The 9,108-nt window shown below is 31.8% G+C and overlaps 1 protein-coding gene across 1 annotated transcript in view; it reads right to left on the minus strand.

Annotated features, from left to right (window-relative positions):
* LOC117174134 (neo-calmodulin-like) overlaps window positions 1-9,108 on the minus strand; it is a 338,301-nt gene that overhangs the window by 328,967 nt on the left and 226 nt on the right. The gene's annotated exons all lie outside the window — the stretch shown is intronic.

A 9,108-nucleotide genomic window follows, 5' to 3' on the forward strand; every position in this document is an offset into this window, starting at 1 on the left:
CATTGAATATACCTTGAAGCTTTGAAGAAATGTTTAAAATTATTTAAAATGGAAGGTGCTTCATTAAACATAATTTCGAAGCAGTTTCCAAATTCAATATTCGATGTTTTAACTCAGGCTCTTTAATTAAATTCTACAGTTCAAAAGCTCTCAATTATTAGTGCCTCTAATTGAACCTTGTTTTAACGGTTATGCGGAATAAGGGCCGCCCTAACAACATTCCTGTGTAGCTTATGCACATGGGAAAAGCAATTTCGAACGTAAGCCTTCAAGGATATTTTTTGAATTTATAATAATCTTTCAATATTAAATTGAACCAGTAAGAAATACGTCACTGAGTCTGTAAAATTCAGTGATAAATAAGTACGAATCCTTTCTTATTTGACTCAGTGTCACATTCGATAGGATGCTTATTATTACTTCATTCTCTAACTAATAAAAAATTCAACAGGTTCGAAAGCGATAAGAGTATTTTATTCGTCGGTGGAATGATCATTATTACGAGCAAACCATTGAAACCCTTAGAGAAAAGGAGCTGTCGCAACTTTATGCATAGAATAACAAGTTCAAAAAATAATTAGCATCGGTAATTTTGTCATAGATTCGGCATGAAATTGAAGCAAAATAATAACTAAAATGTTTGTTTCAAAACGGGATATTGTTTATACATCATAGCTTAATACTAAGATTTATATTAAAGCAGTTAATAAAATGTTTTTATCACTTCGAAGGTAGGTCAATAATTTCTGACCTTTAATAAGTAAGGGTATGTGAGTCGTATTAGAGTCGATTTGAGTTTGCAGTATACAAGAAGGTGTAAATAATGATGACAGAGACATATGTGTGAAAATGTGGTAAGAAATAGAACGAATTGCAGTGAGCTTTCCACAAGACGAAAGTCCTGCCTTGACTAAGAATGAAAAAACTTCTTTTCGGATCTAAAGACAACTCTTCCAACATTCTTATGTACTATATATGAATGTAGAAAACCCACAGATAGATTTTTGGATCTCCGGGATTCTATTAATGTAATTAAAAATCTATAATTCTCCGCAAACAAAAGTAAAGAATAAAGAAAGAATAGGAAAATTGAAAGATGAAAAAAGGCCATTTTCTAAAGTCAAGCATTTCTTTAAAAACTTGGTTATGCACGACCTGGTATTGATCTTAACCGTTATGTAACTAAATTATACCTTGAAACTTTTTTATATTCCGATGATGATATAAAACTCTCTTGAATTTTTTTACTGTGAAACTATTCCATTGATTCGTAAGATATTGAAGAATCAGTACAAGCTAAGTTCACCTGCTCTTTTTATCAAAATGCGAGCAAAAAAGTTTCTTTTGAAAGCGAGTTTAAAAGTATTTCTTCTTTTATGACTATCAATTCAGTACTTCAGAATTTGATATTAAATAAAGTTAATTTAATTTTTCATGACCATTATTTTTTTAATGCCTGTCTTTCGTGTAATATTAAAATAAGCAAAAACTGCTTCTAGAAAGAGCTCATGAAACGTTTGATGGTTTAACCTGTGGAAAAAAGATTTAAATAAAAAATATCACCATATTTTTTTTACGAAGATAGTAAAGTAAAGAATCGTAATCACAGTGCAAAAAATAGAGAATTTCTCGAGAGGAGAGTTTTAAATGTTACGAGGAAATAACCATAACAAGGGTTGGGAGAATATTAACCGAAAGTGTAAATTGCAACGCAAGTCGTGAATAAGGGAACTTACGAACAAACGAATTCTATTGTTCCTGATTGTGTTAAATTTCAATCTAACTTTTAATCTAACGTCTTCGATTTATTATATTGGCATTTCCAGGAGAATTGTCATTTTTCTGTAACCCTGCAATTTTCCTTATTCCTATGAATAAAACACAATTTATGCTACATGGAAATGTACAGTTAAACTTTTTGAAATAGGAAAAATAGCTAACAGTGATCGCAAATGCCCACAACAAGAGATATAATATATACTGTTTGAAAAAACATACCTGTTTAATATTTGTAACCCATTCAAAATTCAAATATTTCCTTGATGACTAAAAAATTTCAAACCCCTTTGAATTCATTCAACATGAGCACAGTAGGTGGTTCATCCAAAAAATAAATTTCTTTATGCATGTACTTTGCGTGTAAAACTTTCAAAAGATAGTGATAATTTTTTCGTAAAAAGTATGCTTAAACAAACAGATGAACAATTGCTTAAAAATAATCTAATAACATGTATTTTATTTAACCTATAATCAAAAAGTGAATATCCAATAGAGACAAATATTTCCAAAGCATAAATATAAATTTCCGACAGTTTATGAAGAATATAATATTAATTTCCCTGACATCCTTTCTTTTTCTTTCCATAGAATAAATTGTTAATCATGCAGATGTTGAAATGAGAAATATGATCAAGTGAGTAACCTGCGTCACGTTCAATATTTAAACACGGAAAATTCATTTCTTGCAACTATTTCTCTGTCTTTATTGCTCATTTCAACATTCATTATTTCGCCCATCTGCGATCAATAGCCTAGATATGGTAGAATTATATTATATTTGCCTTCACCTTCGTTTTTATTTACGAAAAAAATTATCTGTTACTCTTATACATTATTATCTTAAATACAAAAAGTGGAAATATACTAGATTTATTTTCTGTTTTATTTAATTTCTGATCTGTTTGATCAAGTTCCAAAATTATATTTTCTAATAAGACTATGTGTCTTTTAATGCTGACAGTGAAACCGCAGTACAGAATTGCTCTTTGAGTAGAACAAGTCTCTATATGATCAGACACAAATCATGGCTTGCTAAAAGCAGACAAAGTTCTTTCTAGATTCAAACTTTAAGATTTAGTTCTACTTTATATTCATTGAACGAATCCAAAGTTTGATCTTCTTTTTATATATTATTTAAAAGTCTTACAATATAATATTACCATAACAGAAGTTTATAACATTGGCGTACATTTCATATATTTTTCAACGGGAGCAGAAGACGAATTTATAAAAATGTATTAACATGCTTCAGTGCAAAAAGAATCGTTTAAGGTCGTGTCAAGAAACTTCTGACGATGTCAGAATATTGATCTATTTGGATGGGTAAACAGGTTGCACCTACACATGAATTGTCTCTCGTAATAAATAATAATACAGGCAGAAAAATATAAACATTATTTTATCCATATACTAGATTAGGTAACCCTAAAGGAATTTGATATCCTTAAAACGATCCCGTTGTTCAAATTTGTTGTATATGTTAGGATTTCGAGATATGCTTACGTGAGAGTGAAAAAAATTCATTTCAACTTTCTATCATCCCGAACCGATTCTCTTTCTCTGAAATAGGGCACGTTAAGGATTTTAGTTACACACTTAGAAACTAGTAACGAAGGCGACGAAAGCAACTAAAATTGTGTTATTATATTGATAGAGCGTTTGGTGCTTAAAGTTTCTTCAGTTTGCTGAATTTAAATTTGATCTCTCATTTGCTTAATTCAAGATGGCGGATCTGCTCATTCTTTAGTGTAAAACTAAAATCATCAATTTGCCATATCTAAGGGAAAAAGAATCGTTTCAGGATGGGTATTTTTTAAACTTTAGGTTAAGATATCTGGAAATCTTGACACATAGAAAAAATATTAAGAACAGTTGTTTTTAGTACGTTAAAGCCCTTTAGCGTCACTTTGTCCGGTCTTTGGTTATAAATTTCGGCACGCTGTATAATTTTCGGAAAATCAAAAATATTTTTCGTAATAAATAAACTGAAATTTTTTCTGGACTTCAAAACGGTGAACGGAAAATTTATGAAATTCGAAGGGCTTAATTTCACCACTGATAACTTCAAACTGACCGAAGGATTTCTAAGAATATTTCTTTAATTACCTTTAGTACCCGTGTATGAATTCAATCAGGGACCCAGCCGGATAGGCCCGGTTTAAGGTGTTCGCACAAGAAAGTATGTGCGCAGTATGCTGGAAACGGCTTACGCACAAGCTGTCCGTGCACACACACAGAGCGTCAACTAATCGCGCGCGAACTGTCGCTCTGCTGCGGTGCGAGGAGCTGGCTACGTACCGTTCACCTATTGGTCCGCCGCTCGAGAAGCAGAAGTTTACGACGTTCCAAATTTGTTTTATTATATTATATAATTTTATATATTTATTTAAATATGTTATCCACAAAATACACATACATAACTACGAAGCTTATCAGAGATATTCAAAATATTTAAAAAATATTGCTTTCTAAAATGGCATTCAATAATGGCTTTTTTCAAAATGATAAACAGTACCCTCTCTCCGTAAACATATCAATATTGGCAACGTTGGAAACTTTTGCTTCTCAAGTGGCTGTCCGATAGGTGAACGGTCGCAACACAGCAGTGCGAAGAATCGCACGTGATTGGTTAGAGCTCTGTATGGCTGTGCACGGACAGCTCGTACGCCATTTCCAGCATACTGCACTCGTATTTTTTTGTGCGAAAACCGAAAACCAGCTCGGCGCTGGTCGGAGAATGTAGCCGGGATTCAGGTAAAAACATCACGGTTAAATGTTCGGATCCCGGCTTGAATACCGGCCGGGTAATCTGGACGCAAAGCGGTTAAACAATGTTGCTACAGGCGAGAAATTTGCAACTCGTTTTGAATTTTAAAGTTCCATAAGAATACGACGAGTTTTAAAGTCGAATCAAATTAACCAATTCTGGCGAAGAAATTGGAGTAAAATTTAAATTGTTGATGATAGAATCTCCTAGCTGTTGCTTTATTTTCGAAACCACATGGTGATTTTAGGCTAGGAAGGAAGAAAGGAAAAAATGTATATACGACAGTATAGTTTAATTAAAAACAATAATTACACAGGACCGCAAACCGCCTGAGCCTGCAACATAAGAGGGACTAGGTTTACGTTATGTTTTTTAGTCGCTAAATTCGAATCCGGTGTCCGTCTGGCACCGGAAGGTCAGTATCAAAGTCAGTTCAAGGTCAAATCTACGAAATTAATTGCTAACCAATTAAATTAGGGTACGTTCAAGTTTAAGTGGTTGTTGATTTCAAATTCGGTGTCCATTTTAGACCATCGAGTCAGTATGAAGGTCAGTTCAAGGTTAAACTTACAAAATTCATCGCTTACCAACTAAATCAGGCTGTCTTCAGGTTAAAGTGGTCGCTGAATTCGAATCCGCTGTCCTTTTGATGCAATCAGGCCAGTATTAAGGTCAGTTGAAGGTTAAACCTACAAAACTCATTGCTTACCAAATAAATTTAGGTTTAAGTGGTCGCTGAATTCGAATCCGTGAACGAGATAAACTTTTTAGAAAAAAAATTCGGTAGGAGACTTAGTATATAGTGATAATATGAAGGGATTACTTGAAAAATTTAAGAGAATACCATATGATGCTAATGAGTGGCGAATTTTCATAGATTCGCCTACAAAAAGTTTAAAAGGAGTTTTGTTGCATAATGTTAATAAATATGCACCTCTGCCACTTGCACACTCTGTTACACTAGGCGCAAAATATAAGACTCTTCAGATTCTTCTCGATAAATTGAATTGCAATAGCCACAAATGGCAACTTTGTGGAGATTTAAAAATCATAACAATAATGCTGGGAATACAGAGTAGATTTAAAAAACACCAACGTTTTATATGCGAATGGGATAGTCAAGCTCGTGAGCAGCATTATGAAAAAATTTGGACTCTTCGAGAAAATCTTAATCCAGGATCTTTTAATGTTATAAATAAAGATTTAGTAAATCTAATAAAAGTGCTGTTACCACCATTACATATAAAACTCGGCTTAGTGAAACAATTTTTTAAAACGATGAGAAAAAGAGAAAGTAATGCTTATAAATGTGTTTCTTAGAAGTTTCCTAAGCTTTTCGATGCTAAAATAAAAGAGGGAGTATTTGAGGAGCCTAAAATTAGAGCTATGCTAAACGATGATGAATTTGAGCGAAGAATGAATAGTGATAAAAAGGAGCATGTCAAAACTTTAGGCATGTTTGCTCCAACTTTTTGGGAAATTATGAACACCCTAGCTACAAAGAAATAGTTGCTAAAATGATTGACATTTTTAAAAAGTTAGGGTGTTTGATCAATTTAAGGATGTATTTTTCGGGTTCTCATATCGATTGGTTTTCCAAAAATTTAGGAGATATGAGTGAAGAGCAGGAAGAGAGGTTCCATCACGATTTGAAAGACATGAAGCAAAGATATCAAGGTGTATGGGATACTCATACGATTGCTGACTATTGCTGGTGCCTAAAAATGGATATAAAGGCCGTTCATAATCGAAAGAGTATTTAAAGCTCATTTGAGCAAAAAAAGACGAGTTCTTATGAAAAAATAATTCGTTATAAACATGGTTTGACCTTGAACTGACCTTGATACTGACCTGTTGGTGTAAAACGGACACTGGATTTGAATTCAGCGACCACTTAAACCAAAAAGTACACTGATGTAGTTGCTTAACGATGAATTTGGCAGGTTTCACCTTGACGCCTGATGGCGTCAAACAAACACCGGATTCGAATTCAGCGACCACTTAAACCTTAAGGTACTCTAATTTAGCTTGTTTGCGAAAAATTTTGTAGGTTTTACCTTGAACTGACATTGATGCTGACCTAATGGCGTCAAAAAAACACCAGATTCGGATTCAGCGACCTCAAAACCATAAGGTGCACCTAGTCCCTCTTATGTTGCAGGCTCAGGCGGTTTGTGGTCATGGTTTAACCACGCACTAAGTAGGGTTTTCAAACTGATTACTGAAATAAGGTTGATTTGAATTTGGTATCTCGAATTTATTTGCGAACTTCGAAGAAACGACGTGACGTGAATGCAACATACATCCTCGTTCGAAGTGCGAAACTGAAAATTACTGAGTGTCTACAGAATAAATTGTTTGAAAATAGACAAAATTATAAAAAATAATAAAACTCTGATTTTGCACATAGCAAAATCGATAACAGGTTTATTTAGTAAGTTGACACAATTTAAAAAAGCTCATTTCTGTTTCCCTGATCTAATAAATCTTTAAATTATACTTTTGAAGTAATAATTCATCTAGCATCCATAATTACGTCTTTTATAATATCACGGCTCTTAAAAAATGTGCAATTTCTAGAAAACTATTATCCTGACCAGTGTCGGGTCGGTTATCGACTATAAGATCTAACCAGGGTTGGCCCAGCCAGTAACCGACTGGTTCCCGACCGGTTCCTGTCCATGAAACCCAGCTGCAGGTAGCCTGGCCGGGATCCGACCAGAAACCTTTATTGTAGTAGGGCCAACCGGGGAAATTTCTACACGGGCACTTTACAATATTTCAAAAATCGGTTTTATATAATAGAACTTTTTTATTAACATAATTGAAAGTTTATGCGAGAATAGAAATAGTCTAAAGAAGCTTTGGTAATGCATAATATTTGAAAAAACTTTTTTTAATAGTAACACTTTTTTTATTAACATAATTCAAAATTGATGCAAAAACGGAAAAGACTTCTGGATTCGAGGAAAATCGATTGACCTATAATGTTCATACACTTTATTTGAGAGTAAGGAAGTTATTCTCATATATAACATGCATTTAAAACATCTGTTTCAAACAGAAAAAATTTCTTATCAACATGATTTAAAGTTTAAGACTATTTTATCGTAAATTTTTAAATAAAATAATTCTGAGAATTTTTTTATAAAAATGATAAAGCTGGAAAAGGGATAGGATGTGCCAGAATTCCCCCTTCTTTTTTCCAACTTGGAAAATTAACATTTTAAATACAAAATTTGATACGTCCAATTAGTCATTGTATTTTTAAAAATTTTGCATTGCATTCTAATTTTGTATTTTAGTAAACTGCCATTTTTAAATTAATCAAAATGAAAACTTTAGTATATTATTCGTAAAGTCACTATTTCTCTCTGAGGAAACAAATCCATAGGCCTGTTAGGAACATAAAAATATGTTTATCTCATCATTGCGAATTAATTTAGTACTTGCAATATCGCCATACTTACAAAATAAGAAAGCTTTTTTCTTACAACCATAAGAAATTTTTCGCAGATGCTTTTAATCCTGAGTATATAGGATTTAACTGTACCTAAATGTACTTCCAATCGTTTTGTCTTGTCAAAATAAAAATAAATTAGTACTTATGCTCTTTTTATACTTTAGTATGTACTATTTGAAATATATTTACTTGTGAAAGAAAATTTCAAAAATTAAAAAATATTTAAGTTGATTATTTGTGTACGCTGATAGCTATAAATATTCTATTAAATTATATAAACGGAAAACCACCTGTGTTTGAAATAAAATCGGTTTACAGGGCTTACCATTACTGCTAAAACTCTGATAAAAATTATTTAAAATTTCAGTTTTCAAATAATTTTTTGTCATTCTCACCTTATTTAAAGAATCAACCTGAACTTAAAAAAATGTATTTCCTTAAACTCTAAGCGTACCATTTTATTTTCAAGTATAATCTATTTTTTTTAAATTCACATCTACGTAAAGCGATTTCTGAGAAAAATATATAATAGGGGGAAAAATGTATTCTTATCTGTTCCAGTTATAATAAAAAGAGTAATGTTAACACACATACATATACACATACGAAAATTGTTCGAATACCTCATTTTTGGACTCCAAAGGTCTGACCATGTCGAAATATGTAAAAAAATAAAGTAAAAAAATCTTCATCTTTAAGAAGCTTCTTCTATGACGAAGCAATTCCATATCTTGTACAAAATTCACAATTAATAGTCTCTAAAAGATATTTTTTGATAAAAAAATATTATATTTGAACTTGATTTATTTGAAGAAAACTCTTAACTATGATACAATCATTTTTCATGCATAAAAAATTGTTGAATATGTTTTAAAGTATTATACTTAAGGATTAGAATTATTTATCCATGAATTATCTCATTTTTAACTTGAAGTAATTCTCATACGAGACATATCACTCGCATATTTAAAAAAGTACTTAAATATTTAAATGAATATATTTTTTCACTAGTATTTCATTTTTAGTTGAATAATTCTTTTAAATTCGTAGATTAAATTGAAAGTACAATATCAAATTCTTAAAAGATATGTCTTGATTA

Source organism: Belonocnema kinseyi, chromosome 6, assembly GCF_010883055.1.
Source record: "Belonocnema kinseyi isolate 2016_QV_RU_SX_M_011 chromosome 6, B_treatae_v1, whole genome shotgun sequence".
Taxonomy (NCBI): domain Eukaryota; kingdom Metazoa; phylum Arthropoda; class Insecta; order Hymenoptera; family Cynipidae; genus Belonocnema; species Belonocnema kinseyi.